Below are 12,659 nucleotides of genomic sequence, written 5' to 3'. Positions count from 1 at the left end.
ATCCACAAATTCACTTATCCAAACACAAAGAATTGTACCCAAACCTGGAATGTCCTGCTTTTCCTTAGGATATCCTTATTTTCATCAGGGAAATGTTGAAGGGTATGGTAGGATGTTCTATTTTCACTGGAGAGATGTTGGAGGGTATGAACCCGAGCCGAGGAGATAAGTAACTATAACCTTTATAAGACATCTGAAGGCAGCCCTGTATGTATGTCGGAAGCCACCCAGAGTGACTGGGAGAAAACAGTCAAATGGGCTAGGTATAAACATTATTAGTAGTGGTAGTAGTAGTAATAATAGTAGTAGTAGTACTATTGCATATGACATCCCTATTTTCATCGGAGAAATGGGTTACTTCCGGGTTAGCGCCTCCGGCAATGGCGGATTTCCTCTGACCAGGAGGAATCCGCTTCGTGAAACTAGGGTCTGGACCGCCACGGCGAGGCGGAGACCCACTAAAAACCACAGGCGGGAGAAGCCTGTGGATGTGGGATTCGGCCGGCACCTTTTGCAACTCCCCTACTCGCAGGGAAACCTAGAAGGCGAGCGAGAGAGCGAGCGAGGCGGCCGCTCCGTCTGTCTGTCCGTCCTCCGGCAGTAACAAGAAGCCGAAAGCACCAGCCTGAAGATGACGAGTGAGACCTCGTCGAAACGTCGCACAGACACCCCGACTCTTACACGGGAAGACACCCGAAGACACCAAAACCTGCATATATATATATATATATATATATATATATATATGCTGTGAAAACGCTTTTTAAAAAAATGTTTAAATATATATATTGAATTTCCCATAAGCTCATCATCACCATCTAGTGTCACATTTGTACAATGCACATAAAATGTTCTATTTGCAGAGGTGTCCCATTGGTGATGTCATGGGGTGACCCCTATGATGTCATTAAACATTAACCACAGTCACTGAGACCATTTGCAAAGATGAAGCTTAATTGCGAGAGGGAAGGAGGGAAGGGAGGGGGGCAGGATGCAGTGTCTTCTTCTTCTTCTTCTTCTTCTTCTTCTTCTTCTTCTTCTTCTTCTTCTTCGCTTTCACTGACCTGGTGACTTGTGCTCTCCACCTGTGACTTGGAGGAGAGAAAGCAAAACTTAAGATTCCAGCTCAACCCTAGAGGTCTAGTACCCCTAGCTGCAGCAATGGGGAGTAGAACTCAAAACAAAATATTTCACACATTAAAAGAGGCAGAGTGTTATGAAGATATTTTGAAATAGTGTAAGAAATAAAGGCCTCCACCATATGACATAGAAATGGATTTTCCAGTTGATTGGAGACCCTCAAATTATACATCATTTCTCCCCAGCAATTGCCAGATTCCAACAGGAGTGCCAACTTGGCCCCATGACTGCTGCTGCCTGGGGCCGTGGGTGCCATGCAGCGTGCATGGCCCTGGCACCAAAATTTGTGGATGTCCGGCCCCTTCATGGGGAATTTTGTGGGTTCTCCGGTGCCCAGAGAGCCAGTACCTATGGATTCCAAATGTTCTCGTACCATAATGATAGCTGCAGCATCTTCCACCTTTGTGCAAAAGATATCATTAGTTAAGGGTACTTTCTGGGAGCCGTAGTTCTGTGGCACTTAAACTACAGTCCCCAGAATTCTTTGGGGGAAAGTCATGTGCTTGAAATATGTGGCGTGTACCCAGCCTTGATGGCCTACGAAATCCCACCAGCACTAGGATTCTACAAACAGAACGACCATGTTGTAAATCATGGATGACACCCACACTGTATGTTTAAAGAGCATGGCTTCCTCTAAAGAATCCTGGGAACTGTAGTGAGGAAGCCATGTACCCCCAAAGTGCTGTTTCTACCAGTTAATGTTACAAAAGTGACATCAAGTTTGTCAAAACGTTTGACTTTAAAGGGGGGGGGGTAAGACAAATTTGTGGAGGGTGTGGCTGACAAGGGCTGCTTGTCATGATGACGGCATTCAAACCTCCAAGATCAGAAGGTGCATGTCTTTGAATACCAGTCCCTGGGGAACAGCAGTTGGACAGGGTCATTGTGCTCACATCCTGACTACTACAGACTTCCCATGCTGTGCACCCGGGGGCAGGACTAGCCACCCACAGGGGCGGGGTGAGCATCCCAGGGGGGGTGGGGGGTGATGTCACCTCCCTCAGGGATGACACCCTGGGGCGGTCCTACACACAAGTAGGAGTCTGGCAGAGACACATGCCTAACCAGCATGTTCTCTCCCTCCTGGTCATTCGTTTGGGAGATTCAAAATCTTTCTCCAGCCCAAACATCACAGCAACTGATACCTTAGAGGCATCAGCACACTTCAGGATCAGCAGAGTATAGGCCGTCAGCATACAGACTCAGTAGCGCAGTAGCGTTTATTTACATATACACACTCGGAGCATCGTAACTCAGCTGCTCCCTCTTCAACATCAGACAGCAAAGAGAAAGGACAAAGGACAAACGTCCTACATCACGGAAATTCGGTAATACAAACATCCTGTCTCCATGACTTCCCACAATGTGGAATGAAAACATACACAGTCATTTGATAAGAGCAATCCCATGACTGCAGCACGGGAAAAGAATCCTAACACTAGCCACCCGTGGGGGCAGGGCGAGCGTCCCAGGAGGGCGGGGCAGTGATGTTACCCCCCCTCCCGGGATAACACCCAGGGCGGACCACATCCACTGCACCCCCTTCCTCCGCCAGTGTCCATAGGGACTGCGGCAAAGAGGATGCTGGTCTAGATAGGCCATTGGTTTGATCCAACAAGACTCCTCTTAAATTCTTACGTTAATTTTCTTCTTTAAGCTGGGAGCAAGAATGGGTTGCCTCGACCGCTAGCCTACTCAGAGTAGACCCACTAAAATTCATGGACATGACTAACTCAGGTGCGCTGATTTCGGTGGCACTACTTTGTCGGCGACCACCCAGTCACTCTACCCGGAATCCTTGCCCTTCCTAACACTTCCTTTTCTGAACCACAGCCATACATATCCACTTCACCCGAGCCTTCCTGGTGATTGCATGTTTCTGCAGCTTCTTTTCTCTGTTGTGCGTCTGCATCTCGTTTGAACGTGACCTGCTATTCAACATATCCCTGCTGAGAGCTGCCGTCACCTTCAGCCTCGTTTCAGGTAACCCCAATGCGGGTTCTTTTCCCAGAAGGGTCCATGTGGCTCATTGGTAGAGCACCTCCTTTGCACACAGAAGCTCCCAGGTTCAATCCCCACCATCTCCAGTAGAGTTGAGAAAGAAGACTCCTCTCCTGGGAATCCCAAAGGGCTGCTGTTAGCTAGTCAGGATTCTTTAACCTTGAGTCCCTAGATGACAACAACTCCCACCATCGTTGACCATTGACAAAGCTGCCTGGGCAGGACAGTACTTGTTGTGGACCAAGAATACCTGGGGACCCAAGAATGAAGACTCCTGTCCTGAAACCCTGGCCTACCTGGTGGCAAATATGTCAAATCCCCAGTCCCCACAGGTCCAAAGTCCAAACCGAAGCACAGTCCCACAGAGATCCTGGAGCAGCCAAGCTGTGGTCCATCAACAATGGACAGTTGCAATGGACAGTTGAGTAGATACAGAACCTCAGCTCCGCTGCCATTTTATGCCTTGCATGCTGATTGCGGCATTTAGGTTTGGCAAGGCATGGGATCCTCACCTGTTCCAAGCCTACGCCAGCTGAGGAATCGCCCACCACCTCCCAGAGCTAGCGAGCCCCACCTGGCCAGCTAGGGAGCTGGGCTGTGGGCCCTTGCCTGCCTCAGCCTACTGGAGTGCCCCACTAGCTGCTCTCTATGCCTCAGAGCCTGCCATGTTTGTGGAGACAGGGTCCCCTTTGGCTCTGGTGATGGGTTCTGTTGTTTCGGTTCCTGTGCACTGCCCTCCATCTCTTCGTCATCCTCTGTCACCCCAGGAGTGCTTCCTGCACCAACCTCACCTTCCCCATCCCCAGCTTGCCCTGGTGTGTGCCAGTTCTGGCTACACCAGGCAGAGGGCCTTCTTGGTAGTGGCGCCCGCCCTGTGGAATGCCCTCCCATCAGATGTCAAGGAAATAAACAACTACCTGACTTTTAGAAAACATCTGAAGGCAGCCCTGTTTAGGGAACTTTTCAATGTTTGATGTTTTATTGTGTTTTTAATATTCTGTTGGAAACTGCCCAGAGTGGCTGGGGAGGCCCAGCCAGATGGGCGGGGCATAAGTTGTTGTTGTTTTATTTATACACCCCTCGCCAGAATCTTCTTCAGGTAAATTCTTATCTTTATTTCCAGGCCTTTGATGGACTGTGAGCTGTGACTATTGGGTATGTGTGTTGGGGTTGGGTTGATTTTGTTTTTTAAAAAAATCAAAATATGATATTTATTGAGAATTTAAAATTACAGAGAAAAAAAGAAAAAGAAAAGAAAAAAAATTTAAACAATACAAGTCAATAAAAGGAAAAAGAGAACAAAACACACAATACATCAAAACCAAAAACAAAAGCAAACAAAAAATTAAAAACAAATCCAATATTCCCAAATCTTTATCTTTCGTTATCTCGTTTCAACGTCCTCACACCTCCCTTTTTTGTATTCTAGTTATTAATTATCTCAGCAAATCCTTTCCATCTTTCACTATGTTCTGTCATTAAATTGTCTTAATTTATTTTAACCTTATCTTACCATAAAAAGCCCTAAAACTTAAAACTTATTTGTACATAACTCCTTATAGCATTTCTACTAAAGCCAAATAGTTTCATTCCAACATTTTTTCTAACACTCATTAATTTTACAATATTTCTCTAAATGAATTTTTAAACTTTCTTCCAATCTTCATCCACCGTCTCTTCTTCCTGGTCTTGAGTTCTGTCAGTCCTTTCTATCCATTCCATTTAGTCCCTCAACCTGGTGATCTTCTATCCGAGGCTCTTAACTCTTTTCCATGTCCCTTCTGCAGATCTTCTTCATATTTATACCTGCACTTTACTTTGTCCTCTGCTGATCTTGTTCTTAATTTCCTTCCATTATCGCTGAGGAGTAGATCTTGGGGAGACTCCAACCTAACAATGTCTTTATCCCTTCTCGACAGGTCAGCCCATTCTCCATAGTCAGCACTAAAATCCAAAAGGTATTTCAAGGCATGTTTCAAAGTCCCTCCAAAGTTAAAGGCCCCCACAACTCCAGACTCCCCCTGGTGCAAAACCAGATCCCAGAAGCCAGAACAACCCTGCATAGGGGAATCTATCCAATTTCCCATCTCCAATCCAAACGAGACTCCATCTCTCCAAATCTGACTTTCTCCAGGTTCGGTCATCAAAAACAACAGCTTATGTTCCTGCAAGGCCGCGGCTCTCTCCACTTGTATTACTTGAGGTTCAACAGCAACCTCCTCCTTTGTCTTCTGCACAACTTGCCCTGTCAAAGCAGATTCCTGGGTCGGTTCCTGAGTGGTTTCTATATAGGTATTCACTGTTTGTCCAAAATTATTAACTGCAACAGTCATCAAATCCATCTTCTCATGTAGCTGTTCCAATAATGCGCTTGTCTTGCAAAAAGCAATCACTAAGGCTTCTTCTGGGCACATTCTTGTTCAAGGTCAATGTCTGGTTCTCACGATCTTTAATCTCTACAGCTGGAGAATTCCCCAGATCGACTCCAACAACAGTTTCAAAAGCTCCCTCTAGGGGAAACAATTTCTATTTGTATCCGTCCTTTTAAAAGCAGATCCAGCAACAAAATTACTTTCGTTTTTCAAATATTTTGTTCCTTTTAAATGCAAAAGGAAACATTGGAATCAATATGTTTCTCTTTTTTAACTATCTATCAACAAACGTTTTATTCACAGTCAATGAACTTTCCCAAAACGTCTGTCTTCCTAGCAACCTGTTCCCAGGTTCAAGGCGGTGGAAATTTATCTTTCTTTACTCTCTCTCCTGCAGGCTTGAACAATCTAAGATTCCCCCCCCTTCTCCTGCTTCTAAGGGGGGTTTAGTAGTTTTAGCCGATGGAGATTTAGTCCTTTACAAAAGACTTTCTAGACTTTAGCTTCCAGACTTTAGCTTTGCTTCAATCTATTTACAAAAGCAGAAGGCGGACTTCCTGTTTAGAACCTTCCCGCTTCGGTGCCAAATTAAGATGTTTCATAGTCCAATTTTCCGTTCTACTCATGGGTAGTTGTTTAAAGTCCAATTGTCCACAGGAAAATGTCAGTGCTCTCTGGCAACAGCAATGCGGCTTCACTCCGTGAAAAGAGCAGTCGATTCGAAGCACCGCGCCGCTCACCCCACGTCGCTCCGGATCCCCGAAACCGGGTTTCCCCGCGAGTAGGGGAGGCGCAAAAGGTGCCTGCCAAATCCCACGTCCACAGGCTTCTCCCGCCTGTGGTTTTTGATGGGTCTCCGCCTCGCCATGGCGGTCCAGACCCTAATTTCCACGAAGCGGATTCCTCCTGATCAGAGGAAATCTGCCATTTCCGGAGGTGCTAACCCGGAAGTCTTGGGGTTTTTTTTATGTTAGTGTTTTATATTATTTTCTTCCTATGCAATTATGTTGTTTTGTTTTTAATTTATATATTCTCATTTTTAAAATCTCCTTTTTTTGCCCCCAGCTCTCCTAATCTTGATTGGTATGGCGATATTTACATACGTGCAGAGGCACTCGCAACCTTACACCAATTATTCACTCGCATTTGGTTCGTCCTATGGTTTGGGCTGGGCTTCCGTTCCTATGCACCTCATTACAGGTGAGTCGAGCTTTGCACATGGGCCCCAAACATCTGCAGGTGTGGCCTTAGCCTTGTCACTTCTTAATTATGAGAGGGGGAAAGGCTAGAGTTGAGCCTAGAAATGGAGGAGAATCAGATGGCAGACATTCTGGGTGGTTCTGGTCCAGACTGCAAGGGAACAATACCATTTTTGGATGAATCCCTCTCTTTTTTTACAGTGGTATCTCTGGTTACATACGCTTCAGGTTACATACGCTTCAGGTTACATACGCTTCAGGTTACAGACTCCGCTAACCCAGAAATAATGCTTCAGGTTAAGAACTTTGCTTCAGGATGAGAACAGAAATCATGCTCCGGTGGTGCGGCAGCAGCAGGAGGCCCCATAAGCTAAAGTGGTGCTTCAGGTTAAGAACAGTTTCAGGTTAAATACAGACCTCCGGAACGAATTGAGTACTTAACCTGAGGTACCACTGTAATTTAAAGAAAACCTCCCTGCAAGTTGGGACAGGGGATAAATTTGATTCAGTTCACATTAAAGGCAAAACTACCAATATCACACTTTCCAAACTAATATGAAAACGGAAACCCGGCCATCCTTCAAAATTCACACTTCTCCAAATTTTGTGTTGCAGTTCTCCAACCAATGTTTGCAAAAAATATATATGCATATGTTAAGGGAAAAGGTGCATCAAAACGACTATATTAGTGAAAGGAATGTACAAAATTCACTTTCCAGTGGTACCTTGGTTCTCAAACTTAATTCGTTCCGGAGGTCTGTTCCAAAACCAAATCGTTCCAAAACCAAGGTGCACTATCCTATAGAAAGTAATGCAAAATGGATTGGTCCATTCCAGACTTTTAAAAACAACACCTAAAACACCAATTTAACCTGAATTTTACTATCTAACGAGACCATTGATTCATAAAATGAAAGCAATAAATAATGTACTGCAGTCACACAATCAATCAGTAGCTGAACTGGGTTCCACACAATCACAAAAAACAAAAACAAGAAAGAGCCGGAAAAAAATATCACAAAATAAATAGCAAAGACGAGACAGACCTCAGTATAACACTCAAAATGGAAGTGTGGCACTCAAAACAGAAGCGTTACACTCAAAATGGAGCACGTTCGGCTTCCAAAAAATGTTTGAAAACCGGAACACTTACTTCTGGGTTTGCAGTGTTTGAGTACCAAGGTGTTTGAGAACCAAGGTACCACTGTATTGGGGGGAAAGTGTTTGCAAAATTGTGTACATTAGCCCAAAGTGCGCACAACAATTTATTTAGTTGTGAAAAATTGCACTAAAAAGCTGGAGGGTTTTAATGAGGTTTTCTTTAAAAAAGAAAAATTCAGATTGCTGCAGAAATGTAGAGAATTGAATTTAAAATTGACTAAGTCTGGCCCTAGCTCAGGGATCTCAGAGAACCGATGGGCTTATACAAACTCCTTTCTTTCACATGTTAGTTTTTATTTATTTATTGGGTGTGTACATTTGCCAGACATTGCTCAGAGTTTCACACTATGAGTTTCTTTCTCATGCTGCAGAGAATGGAGGAATCAAGAGCAGGCGAGAGGATCTGAGTCTTACATGCTTTTGCAGTGAAGAGGAATTGGGATTGCCAAATATGTAGATTGTTATATCTATATTTATACTGGAAGGAGTAAAGAAAGGGGCAGCTGAAACAGTATTTCAAAAGCTAGCAAAAAACCCCAGCAATTCAGCTATAATCCTAAAAGAGAAAATTCTAATTTTCCAGTGGTAAAATGGGGGTGGGGAGAGTGAGCTCAGAAAAGCCCCCACCATGTGAACTCATAACACCAAATTAAGTGATGAAATCCAGAATTTGCTCCCACTCAGGTTGATAATTTAATTCTCCTGGACCTGGAAATGCATAATTTGTTTTGCAGCATGTCTGGGGAATGGGGGGGTACTTTAAGAAACAAGCACCAGGAAGTAGGTGTTTGAGCTGTGCAGACTAGCTGAGGAGGGTTTTCCCCCACTCCTCTCTGCTCATCAAATGATCTGATGGCCAGAGAAGCATGAGGAATTGGATTCCTATCAGGACCTGAGGTGTTTTGTATTTTAGGAGCTAAAATCTCTCTCTCTCTCTCTCTCTCTCTCTCTCTCTCTCTCTCCTCCTGTTTTCTTCCACCTAGCTGTACTACAAATATTGAGTCACAAAACATCTACCTACTAGGTCTGGGGGCCCAGCTCTGCCACCGGGACCAGAAGAACTGCCAATAAGAGCATGGCTGCTCTCCTGTCATGAAATCTCAGACGTGGGATATTTCTCTGGGTTAAGTATAGCCATCTTCTTGGTACCACGATGGAGCAGGACACAATGATAGAAAGTGCCTTTCTTGTCTCAGTGTAAATGTAATGGCCAAACCATGGTTTGACTTACATCAGTGGGCTTCTGGTTTGCCCCAGTTCCCATGAACAAACCATGGCTTGCCATGACATAACACTTTGGCAAACTATGACTTACTCAAAGCATGGTTTGCCTCCACAATTCAGCTGGAAGCCAAGGGCTGACCTGCTTGTGCGAACTATAGTTGTCCTGCATATCTTACTAGACCTTGACGTATCCACTCTTGAGATTAAAAAGGCTATTTTCAGTGCTAACTCATTGTGATGATTTCCCCTGCAAGTATAATGCTATATCAACAGAGTGTTGGACTTTGTCTGGGGAGACCCAAGTTCAGACGCTTGCCTGCTGGGTGGCATGGCTTCAGCCACCATCTCTCAGCCTGACCTACCTCGTAAGATGGTTGTATGGGTCGAAAAAGCAGGGAGGAGAAACACGTCCCCGTAGAGAATGACCGAGATAAACAAAACAAACAAACAAAACCGACGTGATAAATAAAGTGCCTTCCTTCACCCCTCATTTGGTTTGCCTCCTTTTTGGCATGTCTACCCTGCAGAAGATGGACTGAAGAAATGTGAACATTTTTGGAGCTTTAGTGGTGGCATGAAAAACGTTCTCACTGCATTGAGTACAACTGCACTGTTTTCTGTACTGGAGTAAGTTTTGGTAATCTGCAAGGACCCGGTAAAACACTGACCATGGAGGGAGTCTATTGGCTAGTGCCTGTGCTCAGTGGCGTAGCGTGGGTTGTCAGCACCCGGGGCAAGGCAAGTAATTTGTGCCCCCTAACCCGTGGATTTGCGCCCCCTAACCCGTGGATTTGTGCCCCCTAACCCGTGGATTTGCACCCCCTAACCCGTGGATTTGCGCCCCCTAACCCTAACCCCCAGATGTTGCGCCCGGTGCGGCCGCCCCCCTGCACCCCCCACGCTACGCCACTGCCTGTGCTGTCTTGTGATTTAATCTCACTTTCACACTATCACTGGGTGTTAAGAGGCACGGTGCCCCTTATGCATTGCCCCAAAGGAGGAAATGCACCACTGAAAGAAAGAGGACCAAAGTAGCTTACCTGTGAAGCAACAGTTCTGACATGTAGCGCTATTACTTCCCTTGATAATTCCAGGTGTCAGGCAGGGGCAATACTGAGGCAACAGCAGCCTCCAAATAAATAGGTTTCTCCCTGCAAACAGCTATAGTCAAGGTCTCCGGGAGCTATCTCAGTTTTCAAGCTTCTCAAAAGACTGGTGTTCTCTAGGTGCAGAAAATAAGAGTTCGGAAGGCTAAAGTTGGTATTCTGCATTCAGCTGGCAAAAACCCCCTTATATTACATGCAGGTCCTGCTATCCAAATGCCTGCTATACAAAAATTCACTTATCCAAACATGTACCCTAACCTTGCTATACACAGTGCAGATTCAGATATCCAAATAGCTGGACCTGCATGTAGTACAATAAACAAATGAGCAGCCTTAAACCAGCCTTACTTTTTGATGTTTTGCTGGTTTGTGGCAGCTGTTTTGCCAGACACCATGTGGGGGAGGTGGGCTGGAGAGAGTGGACAAACAAGGGAGCATTTCAGAGGTTTCAGAGCATTTTCTGGGGGGTTTGTTTTTTGTCATTTGGGGCTCAAAATTCCATGGCCGGGACCGCATTGGAAAATTTCCCATAGGACTCAATGGAAATTGTTGACTTGTTATGTGAACGCTGGCCTAACAAATGATTTCCTGAGAATGCATTGTGTTCAGATAGCAAGACCTGCATGTGCCATGTGGGGAGGGTCACCATTTGCTGTTCAGGCTCAGACAGCAGCATGTCATGGGCCAGCCCCAAGTGCTTGGAAGGCAACATCTTCATCAATGTAAATGTATGGCAAATGCCACCTCTTAAAGCTAAGCATTGCAATGCAAGGCTTGTTGTTGTTTAGTCGTTTAGGTGTGTCCGACTGTTCGTGACCCCATGGACCAGAGCAGAGCAGGCACTCCAGTCTTCCACTGCCACCCGCAGTTTGGTCAAACTCATGCTGGTAGCTTTGAGAACACTATCCAACCATCTCGTCCTCTGTCTTCCCCTTCTCCTTGTGCCCTCCCATCTTTCCCAAAATCAGGGTCTTTTCCAGGGAGTCTTCTCTTCTCATGAGGTGGCCAAAATATTGGAGTCTCAGCTTCAGGATCTGTCCAGTGTGGTGTAGTGGTTAAGAGCGGTAGTCACGTAATCTGGGAAACCGGGTTCGTGTCTCCGCTCCTCCACATGCAGCTGCTGGGTGACCTTGGGCCAGTCACACTTCTTTGAAGTCTCTCAGCCCCACTCACCTCACAGAGTGTTTGTTGTGGGGGAGGAAGGGAAAGGAGAATGTTAGCCGCTTTGAGACTCCTGAAGGGGAGTGAAAGGCGGGATATCAAATCCAAACTCTTCTCTTCTTCTTCTTCTTCTTCCTTCCAGTGAGCACTCAGGGCTGATTTCCTGAAGAATGGAGAGGTTTGATCTTCTTGCAGTCCATGGGACTCTCAAGAGTCTCCTCCAGCACCATAATTCAAAAGCATCCATTCTTCGGCGATCAGCCTTCTTTATGGTCCAGCTCTCACTTCCATACATCACTACTGGGAAAACCATAGCTTTAACTATACGGACCTTTGTTGGCAAGGTGATGTCTCTGCTTTTTAATGCAAGGCTAGCCACAACCTAAGTTAGCTGTCAGGGCTACATTGCAAAGAAACCGTAGTTGGGCTTAACAAGGAATGACCTTCTTGGCAGTGGTGCCCTCCCTGTGGAACACACTCCCATCAGATATTGGGGAGATAAAGAATTATAAAGTGGTACATTGGGTTACAGATGCTTCGGGTTACAAACTCCGCTAACCAGGAAGTGGTTGCTCCAGGTTAAGAACTTTGCCCCAGGATAAGAACGGAAATTGCATGCCAGCAGCGCAGCGGCAACAGAAGGCCCCATTAGCGAAAGCGCGCCTCAGGTTAAGAACCGTTTCAGGTTAAGAACGGACCTCTGGAACAAATTAAGTTCTTAACCTGAGGTACCACTGTACAACTTTTAGAAAACATCTGAAGTTTTTAATGTCTGACATTTTATTATTATTTATTATTTTTATAATAATAAAATTATTATTTTTTATAATTTGCTGGAAGCCGCCCAGAGTGGCTGGCGAAACCAAACCAGATGGGTGGTGAATAAACAATAAAAGATTCTGTAAGCCTCTGTAGCTGGTATTTTTTGCCCTGCCTACTGAGATCAAACCGGAGCTTTCAGTATCCTTCTGGCACTTGCTATAATCACTCCTGTTTAGACAGCCCTACCCCAATGCTTAGAAAGTTGAGGTAATTTTAATCTGGTTTAGTATTTTAAATTTTGTATGTTTTAAAACAGGGTTGTAATTTTCCCCTTCATGTTATTGTTTTAACTTTTGTAAACCACTTTGAGGTTTGTTTGTTTGTTTTTACAATCAAGCAGTGTATGAGTTTTATGAAATAATAAACTTTTATTGGCTTGCCTCCAGTTTGGCCCTTTCCTCGCATTGCATTGCATTTCTTTGCTTGTTGCTTCTAGGTATTGGAGACACTCCAGAGCAAAGGGCAGAGCC

General features: G+C 45.1%; 1 long non-coding RNA gene across 1 annotated transcript; it reads left to right on the top strand.

Moving 5' to 3' along the window:
* Positions 1-1,119: 1,119 nt before the first annotated feature.
* Positions 1,120-9,328, top strand: LOC309538061. The gene is made up of 4 exons (XR_014222096.1): positions 1,120-1,138; positions 2,977-3,126; positions 6,582-6,716; positions 8,860-9,328. It is a non-coding gene; the product is annotated as an uncharacterized lncRNA (long non-coding RNA).
* Positions 9,329-12,659: the final 3,331 nt, after the last annotated feature.

The sequence above is a fragment of the Podarcis vaucheri genome, assembly GCF_965113315.1.
Source record: "Podarcis vaucheri genome assembly, chromosome: 7".
Classification (NCBI taxonomy): domain Eukaryota; kingdom Metazoa; phylum Chordata; class Lepidosauria; order Squamata; family Lacertidae; genus Podarcis; species Podarcis vaucheri.
The sequence above is the reverse complement of the archived record's forward strand: the minus strand, read 5'-3'. Positions and strand labels throughout refer to the sequence as shown.